The sequence below is a fragment of the Lepeophtheirus salmonis genome, chromosome 2, assembly GCF_016086655.4.
Source record: "Lepeophtheirus salmonis chromosome 2, UVic_Lsal_1.4, whole genome shotgun sequence".
NCBI classification, from domain to species: domain Eukaryota; kingdom Metazoa; phylum Arthropoda; class Copepoda; order Siphonostomatoida; family Caligidae; genus Lepeophtheirus; species Lepeophtheirus salmonis.
The window spans coordinates 13,968,304-13,978,166 of NC_052132.2; the positions used below are offsets into that span (position 1 = coordinate 13,968,304).

The window sequence follows — 9,863 nt, forward strand, 5'->3', positions numbered from 1 at the left end:
GAATTTTTGATGAAGGATAATTTTTATACTCTGGATGAAGGTTTTCAAAAGATTCCAAATGAAGTCAGTCCCGAAAGGTTTATAATTATAAATCGAAAGGACACTCACCTTCATATCTTTGGATGAGGATCTAGACATGCCCAAAATATTGTCCAGCCTAGTAATTAAATCCGACCTTACTTTTTCTTTAGTATATAGAGGAAACAAAATTAATAACAAAGAAGTCAAGAAGGAAAAATTTGTCAAGTTCAATACTCTTTCGTTTTTAAAATCTTGGAAAGAATCTCCTCCATCCAACCAGATTGTTCTAAAGTCAATCTTTCATGAATGATGAAAAGCTTCAATTTCAGATATCCTTTTTTATAGAGCAAATCCTCTTGGCAATTAAACCCCCAAGTAATCCTCGCTACTCCTCCTTTCTTCTTGGAACTTCATCAATTTGGCAAAGTCTATCTCCTTCTTGACATAGGGAATTGATTACGTCAAGATTGTTTTGTCTTCCCTCAATATCATATCTACATAGAATTACAGGGGAAATGACCGTAGATCTTGGACTTTGTCAAAGTATCTTTTATTATTTAAAAAAACCATTCAATCGTTAATTTCACTAGAGCGTCATATTCATATTGTGATTGATGAAGGTATGTTGATTCTTTGAATATTAATGTATACATATATATTAAATATTTTCTAGTGTATACAAATCAAAGAGGTGAATTTAGCGGAGGAAAATGGACAAATAACGAAAACTGTATTAGCCATTATGATCAAAAGTATTACTCGCCTTTTGAAGACATGATCGCTTTACTTTCTGTTAATAAAATTTCTCTAGAATTTCAATGGAATATTCTAACATATGCCATCAAAAGATTTGATATACTCAGTACATTTTTGTCAGTTATCCTACAAATAGATCAATGATGAAAAACTTTATATCGAAAGGACAAACTAAAACATTGTTTATTAATCCTTTTAAATATAATTTTTGATATGGTAAATAATTGGAATAACATTTGAAAGAATTTGGAAAGAAAAACTATATTCATTTCCCCACCCTTTGAAGAAGGAGAATCAACTTTCAAGCTCACCTACAATCACGTTAAAAATTTTTTTGATTTAGAACAGGGAAAAAGCCTTAAGTTCCCTCACAAATTAACTATAAAAGCTGTACATCCAAACAATATGGAAAAAATGAATGTTAAATTATGTGATGCAATTTTTCACGGAAGCACTATTATTGCCTTAAAGATGGTTCTTAAAAACTGGAATGTGGATGATACCATCAAATTTTGTTCCATAATTCACAAATTAATAAATATTACAAATGTGAAAACAAAATACGCTGGGAATAAAAATCGTGATCCAATAAAATCTCCTATTTATAATATTAATGATGAACAAATTGATTTTTAAAGAAAAAATTGATTTTTTAAAGAAAATTTAAGAAACATGTTTTGCCCTTGAACATAGTACTTTGGCACTCGCTGAATTAACAATATACTTCATGGAGAAAAAAAAATGAATATTTTATGACTGGAAACGTTCAGTTGGATCTATAAGAAGCACGTTTTGGGCAATATAGAAGACTTTTGACAGAAATATTATGCGATTCTAATATTTTTTTAGATACTTTAGATTTTAACGGCAAAAATTTGATATTTTTTGTCTGTGGATATATTTCATACTCTATTAAGACAAAATACGAATAAATTACATGGAATCACCAATTCTGCAAATATTTAAGAATAAAGAAGACTCTGAATATAGTTTCAAGAGGAGGGACCACTAGTCCTACCAACCTCATTTATACACTTGGTTTTTTTATATAAAGTGCTTTCAATTTAATTGTGGATAATTATATTCTTCAGAAATTCTTAATCAATTCGAGAAATCCACGAGATGTTTTTTCTAAGTTCATTTTTGAAAAGATTAAGGAGACCAATGACTTAGAAAATCTATTGTATATAAAATGTAATCATTCGATTGAAGAAATATGTGCGACAATGTCATACAAATTTTTTAATTGTTTCATGAAAAAATTTTTTCTTCCGATCATAATATTCACTTAAGAAATAATAAAAGAATTCACCATAACCCATCTACAACAAAAACTTTGAAATTATCTTTTTCCATCAAAATGAAGGAAATATTTTAATGGCCTCCATAATATTAACTCGTTGTATAATTATATTTTCTGATATTGTTTTTAAATATGATAATATTAAATATCAATAGGCATACATAAATACGCTTATGCATATTTATTTGTATTAATAACTCTTCCCTTCTCTAGTTATATTTACGTTTTTGTCGGAGTTTCCTCTTTATTGGAAACAATTTTTCTAGTTTGATTTATATTTTCTTAGTAATAAATGACGTTTGAAAAATAGGGTTTTACAGTACAAAAAATATTTCAATATGGCCTGGAGTAGGTTTATTACCCTCAACCAAATCATTGTAATTGGCAAAGGAAACCCTTATTTGAGGCTCTATTTACTTTTTCGGCCCACAAGTTGTTCAATATACCAGCGGTGCACTAAGTGGGCTCATAACCCAACGCTAATGCACTGCTTTTTTATATGACTTCTAGAGTATGACCAAATTTTTTAATTATATGATCCATTTCACTTCCTACTGGGTTTGCAAAGTCGGTCATAGGTGCACCGTAAGGGGTGGGCTTCAGGGTCTGTAGCCTTTCCTAAAATGGTAGAAATTTGGTTTTATTATTCTTGCAAATTATGTAGCAGAGCAAAAAATCTCATATTTACAATTTTTATCCAAAAAAATTAATTCTCTGTGGATAGCAATGGATTTTTGAAATAGAGTTTCGCATAAGGAGTTCATTCGCCAATTACAAAGATTTGGCGGTGGGTTATGAACCTACCTCGGGCCATACTGATATATTGCACAACTTGTGCGCTCATGAAATATTTATGTTACGGATAATTTGGAAAATCGTGCATTTTGCAAAAATTGGAATTCTAACAGGGTTGTCATATTAGCTTTTTTTAAGCAGTTTGGCCTTTAAGAATTAGATTTGGCTTTTTTTTACACTTGGTCTCAAATTGAAATAAAAATTTTTAATAGTTTTTTGTTGACATTTTTCAAGAAAGTTAACTTAATAGGTTCTGAGGCCTATTAAAATATTTTTGGTGGCAATGCCGCCCATTATATTAAAATGTTAGACATCTCTGATCTAGTGCATTTTCATTGAAATTTATACTGTATTCAGACAATCAAATTATAGTATGATAAGAAATTATCACAAGAGACTCAATTTTAATTTAAAACTATACCTCGACCAACAGGTTGTGCAGATGCAAAGCTGGCCCCTAACGTGGATCAAAACCTATCGCCACTACTATCCTGAGTATCAAGGCCCCCTTTCGAATATATTATAATACACGCCGGCCCACAGGTTACGCTAGTGAACCGCTTGTCCATAGGGGGGATAAAAATCTATTGCCACTTCTATCCTGAGTATCAAGGACCCCTTCTAATATATTATAATACCCACCGGATTGTACAAGTGAACCAGTGTTCCAAAAGTTGCATCATTACCCACTACCACCGCTTCTCTGAGCATCAAGGAACTCTTTCAATATCCTATAATACACCTCAGCCCATGGGTTGTACAAGTGCAACCGCTGGTCAAAAGGTGTGTCATTAGCTACCGCCACCGTATCATTGAGCATTTATAATCCTTTCTGATAGTCTATTATAACCCTAGGACTACGGGTTGTGCAAGTGAACTTGTGCATGGAAATCCCCATCACTCACAATCTCAGAAATCAAATGAGAGACCAAATGGAGACATTCAAGACATTCTTTTGATGTGGCAACGTGACAAAAAGACAATTAAGTTGGCTTATGGACATTGGTTGGTTCAGTATGGTAAGTTCCAAGTATCGACCGTGAAAAAGTAGATCCCCACTACGTATTTGCAGTTGTGATCCATGTAGCAAAGAATAGATATTATTTATTAGGAACAAAAATGGTGTTTTAAAACGGCTGCATGTAAGAAAGCAGTTTGAGCTCTGCAAGGAGTCATTCTTCAGTGTTGATGAAGTTCCCAGAGAGAAGGAAGTTACATTGTGACTGACTGCATCAATTATGTCGGATGGAAATGAACAAGGCTGTAAGTAGTGCAATTGCACAGACTCAAAACAAATTAGTTTTGTAATAGCAAATGCCATAATAGCACAACATGCAGCAAAAGTAGTTTATTAGGTAAATGAGTTTATGTTTAGAATATATTAAGTAGTAACAATATTTTGGTAATATTAGGGATGATTTTTTGAAATTATCATATTTGATGTTGAAAAGTATATTTAAATAAGTTTTTTTGTGTATGTCTATTTAGGACAAACTAATAATATTTATATGAAATATAAAACTGGGTAGTTCGAATATTATCAAATAGGATCAACAATTCTAATTAAAATTTTTATTAGATTTTTGTTTTACTTGTAGCTGTAGTCATCCTGATATGCCCAAATTTTATCAAGTCCAATCGAATTGCTCACCTTTTTGCCTTACATGTTAGTTTTAAAAAAAACACATGAACCTTTGGCTGCAGAAGAGCTGCATGCCGGTCATAAACCACCACCAAAGTTACACATACCTTTACATAGACCACTAAGTATAATACCAAAAAAGTTCAAAAGTTCTGCGAATTATGACCCAACGGCCTTTTTGACCACCGTTCACTTGCACATCCCATGAGCTGGGTTGTATTATAGGATATCAAAAGAGGTCCTTGATGCTCAGGGAAGTGGTGGGTAATGATCCATTTTTTGGACCAGTGGTTCACTTGTACAAACGGGTTGTTTTATAATATATTAGAAGGGGTTCTTTAACCTAAGGATAGTGATGGAGATAGGTTTTGATCCCTAATAGGGACCAGCTGTCCACCTGCACAACATGTTAGCCTAGTTATATTTTGCAAAATAGCGTTGAGTCCCTCGTAACGATTTCTTATCATATAATAGTTTGATTATGTGAAAACTATATTTATTTCAATCAAAATATACAAGAGTATCAAATTGATAATACTCGAATTGGATCAAAATCAAATCCTTAACGATCAAATTGTTTATTATTGAATTGTTTAATTTTGCATTTAAAAAAATGACCGCTTTGATGGGAATTTTGCACATTGCAGGTAAAACATACATACACATTACCAAAACGCTTCATTAAATTTAATACACTTTAAGAAAAGTTTTGTGTTATGAGTTTGTTCTAAGACCATGGGGGCATGTTGCACGAACCATCAGCATCAGTAATTACATTGATATTTTTTGGGTTCGTAATTGCAAGTAATTAGTTTTTGTCAGATTTTCGTCAGTGTCATAATATAATCTTCGTCATGATTATCGTTATGATTTATGTCAGATTTTCGTCTTCGTCATAAAAATTTTTTTTGTTAACGAAATTATTTCGTCCCGTCAGGCTTGACAAAGTTAACACTGCCCCGTACCCTTTCTCCCCATCCTTTTCTATCATTATTATTGAGAAGTACAGTTAGTAATAAATAACCAAAGTAATAAATGATTGCTATGGTTGTTTGGAGCAGTTGTTGAGTAATGAAACTTTCAAGTTCGAATCGGAAAGTAATTAGGCTTTCTATAACACGGTGTTATCTCGCTAACAGAAAATACCATAGAGATATAAAATATAGAGTGCTTACTTATTAGAATGACGAGGACAATTAATTGAAGTGTTCAGCTGATGAACAATAAAGAAACATAAGGATCAAATCATTTAGTTATTATGTCAACATTAGCCTTTCAGTCATCAATAATATTTCTTAAAATCTTAATAAATTAATAATTAGTAATAGAATAACCTTCTAATTGTTGCAAAAGGAGTTTGGTTTTAGGTAAGTTTATCGTAGTGGATATTATTGGAATTGATGCGTTCTTATTCTTTTATTTCAATGCCTGCTTGCATTGCATTTAATTGTACTTCAAGAACACCGGCTTTTTCTAGATCCCTAGTGCACGATCTTGTTATTAAATTGTGGAAGAAATGTGAAAATAAGATTTTTTCCATAAGTATTTTCATAACTTTATAAAACAATCAAATGTTTTGTTATCTTTGTTAGTTGTTACTTAATTTGATGTTTCATATATATTATAACCATCAATATTCAGATGTCCTAAAAATCAAGCACGGCTAAAGAAATGGATATTATTAATCTGTCGTTGCCAAGATGTGAAACAACCCAAATGGTCAAGGATATATTTAAAGCACTTCAAGGACTCTGAGATCATCAAGCACAAAGTTAAGTGCACTCTTGTTAGTTGTTGATGGAGCAGTCCACCCCTTTTCGACTTTCCAATGCACTACTAAAAAAAAGTGGAGTCCCATCGACGAATCTTAAAGCGAAGAACTTATGAAGAAGACAGTACTAAAAAAATGAATTCTAATGACATGATTGAAAAAAGGCCAACTGTAAATATAGTCAGTATTAATGCATATGCGCTACTTAGTTCTATGGAATACTTGGGGCGGTGAGAAAATAGAGCAAAAAGAGACATCCTGAAATCAAGATAGCAGTTATATTTGATAGTTGCCATATTTTATTCAGTTTAAGAATCAATAATTTGAAAAATATCAATAATAGGTTGAAAGACTTAATTTTATTATTATTTAATATTTTATAGAATAAATGATACTGCATTGATTACATGTTTATTTGTCTTAGATATTCTAAAACATTTTTTATTAAGATAAGTATTTGCGAGAACAAACGAGAATATTAGGAATTTATAATAAAAAATCAATTATGAAAATGTTCTTCATAATGTAAGATAAGGCGAATTTAAACACAAATCAGAGATTCCTTTTAAGAGATCATACTTCCTAAGAGTGTTATAGGCTTCATAAGATTCAAGGCGAATTTAAACACAAATCGTGGAGATTCCTTTAAGAGATCATACTCCTTCCTAAGAGTAAAAATTGAGATTGATAAATTATTATAACAATAATAATGAACTATTTCGCATTTTCCAGATTTCATATTTATACTTACCAGTTTGATAAGAGAAAAGACGGAAATTTGAACTATGTTGAGTACCCTCATTATCCATTAGGCCCCTAAAATCACATTATTAAGTAAGAGGAAACGGCTATTTACTATATAATATTTGAATGTTTTGATCCTTTTTGTGTTTGTATTTATCAGCTGTCTGTCACTTTTATTTTTCCTCAAATACGCTTTGTGTTTTGTTGTCAGCTGTCGATTCCCTCTTCTACCTTGATACGTCAATTTATTCTTTTTCATAAAATACACAAAGTAATAAGTTATTCTATACGTCATATGTTCCGTTTCCAAAAGAACAGGAATACAATTTCTTGTTGATCCCTCGTCGTTTATGGATAGATTGGCTATTTTATTATTATTTCTATGAAGAAATTTTGGCTATCTCTTTATAGAAATAATATAATAACTACTCTTTTAATAAGATATTATTATGCAATATTATAATACACTATCGAATAAAATACTATGTAGATTTAAAAAATTTGTAATTTATTTTAAAAATGGTGAAAAAATAATATGAGAGTGATAGTGTGCGAGTATATCAAATATAAATAACGGTGGTATGATTGACTTATTTGGCTAACTACCAAATGATTTTGGGTCTTTTTAATGTTTCTTTTTGGAGGAAAGGCTGCGGGATATAAAAAAGATAATGATGTGAATTATCATCAAAACTTTGATACTAAAATAATAACCTTTTTTCAATTAAAATATATATTTAGCTTGATTGTTTGGCCATAAGCACGGATTATAAGATACAATAAATTTTTATAATACTCCTAATCTAATTTCTTTACTCCATTAACAAAATTTGAGCGTTAGTAGGTTGTTTATACGATTAATTTATGTATTGATTATATTGAACAAGTATTTACAATGTACATGATGATATAATAAAAGTCTGAAAAGGGATTTTCGAATAATTCCTTAAATACGGTAAAATAGAGTCATGCATTTTCAAAATAAATAGGTGAATTATATCTTATTTTTAATATATTTGTTTCAATATTACAAATGTCAAATAGAATCATCGCAAATCTTCTCAAGGGATATCAACAGTATATTTCTAATGGAATGCGTTTAACTCAGCTGGAATGGATACAAATGAATGAGGAATTTTACCAGCTTTGTAATTTTCCTAATTCCCTGTGCACTTGTGTGATTTTAATTAAGGAAAAAATAATTTCTCTTTCTTTGAAACATAATTTGATTCAAATATCTGCTAATTCTGGGTGATTCTGGGGTTACAAAAATATCTGGAGGGTGGGGGGAAGTTATGTTCTTCCTCCTCAAACTGCGCCCGTGTATATATATATATATTTATTTTCCGTTTTTGAAACTTGGTTCCAAGAGTTTTCCCTTCTCTGACGATTTTTGTATCCTGTATTACTCACACTCCATAAGAATTCACAGCCCGTAATACAGTCAATTAACTTTTCGGAGTACACGAATGAATGAGTGTCAGAGAGAGAAAAAAATGAGTCTTATCTGGATTACACAGGGGAACAATTAGAGGGTCAAAATTTTCACCAATGAAATTAACGCAAGAATATCATTTATTTTTGAGAGCAAAATCCAAAACTGATCTCAGTTTTTCTCTAGGTAATCAGGTTTCAGAAATATTTGAGATTATAGTAATTTGGATAAGGGTGTGATGAAAAAATACTACAGCACATACCAAAAATCATAATTTACGAGAAAAATAAATGCGTTATTTTAGTTTTGAGAGGTTTTATTTGTATATTGGCTGCTGATTTCAATGTGTCACTTAGTGTTGCTTATGACATGAAGTTTTTGAACTATAAGTTGATTGAAAGGTTTTATTTTGTTTTTCAATACAAAACAAAACAATCTAACTTTGTTTGAAACGTACAATACTAAAGAAAGTACAAAACATGTAGCTTTTCCGTACCATTAGCAAAGGAAATAAGGGTATTTTGTGTAACCTCCTTTTTGACACAAAAAGAAGTTCACCATTTTTAAATCTACATAGATTAACCACTGGTGATTGCGGTATTTCAATCGTTCAAGCACTATTGTGATGTTTCCATACTCCTCCTTCATGGTGACTGAGTGACCAATAAACTTCTTTTTGAGCTATCAATAAAGAGTTTCCACTCACTTGAATGATACGCAGGTAATCCCATAGCCACAAGAAGCCCTTCAATGCCACTGCAGTATATAGAGTGACTGTTGGAATCGAAGAACTACTTCAGTTCTGCATCTCTGTTACAATAAATGTGACACTTGTGCCCTGAGGATGCATGTTTCGCTCTAGCATTCTGGAAGGCAACAACTCAGCATATTTTTTAGGTAAATTCAAATCTCGAATCAGGTCTTTCAATTCATATTGACTATACAAAAAAGGTTGACCAAACAATGAACACAATGGTGTGTTATGTGCATTGTATCTTCTACTTCATCATCATCAAATGAAATATGTGCTTCCTCATGTATATATGCAAACTTGGTGAAAACAGGTACTGGTGTTCGTCCCAATGAGGAACTGGCCGTATTGCATAGATGATAACAGGGTATGTCATGTACTGCTTATTCTTTTTATTGAATCCTTTAACATTTACAAGGTAGAAATAGCAATCATCTAAGTGGTTTGTTAGTTCTCTTCAAATCATTGCCACATCAAATTTGAGCATAGCATTTTTCCTTGAGACCATGACATCAGAGTTTTGAGACAAGTTCTACATACTATGAGAGGTGCTCATTTTTTAGGTGGTACAGTAGTATCAGTGGAATCTATATTGACTTAATATATCGACTATTATTGTTGTTAGTATCTGTATGAGTAGACATT

General features: G+C 31.4%; 1 long non-coding RNA gene across 1 annotated transcript; it reads left to right on the forward strand.

Annotated features, from left to right (window-relative positions):
- Positions 1–2,246, forward strand: LOC121132435 (uncharacterized). Its single transcript, XR_005869335.2, has 2 exons — positions 1–641; positions 695–2,246. It is a non-coding gene; the product is annotated as an uncharacterized lncRNA (long non-coding RNA).
- The last annotated feature ends 7,617 nt before the right edge of the window (positions 2,247–9,863 follow it).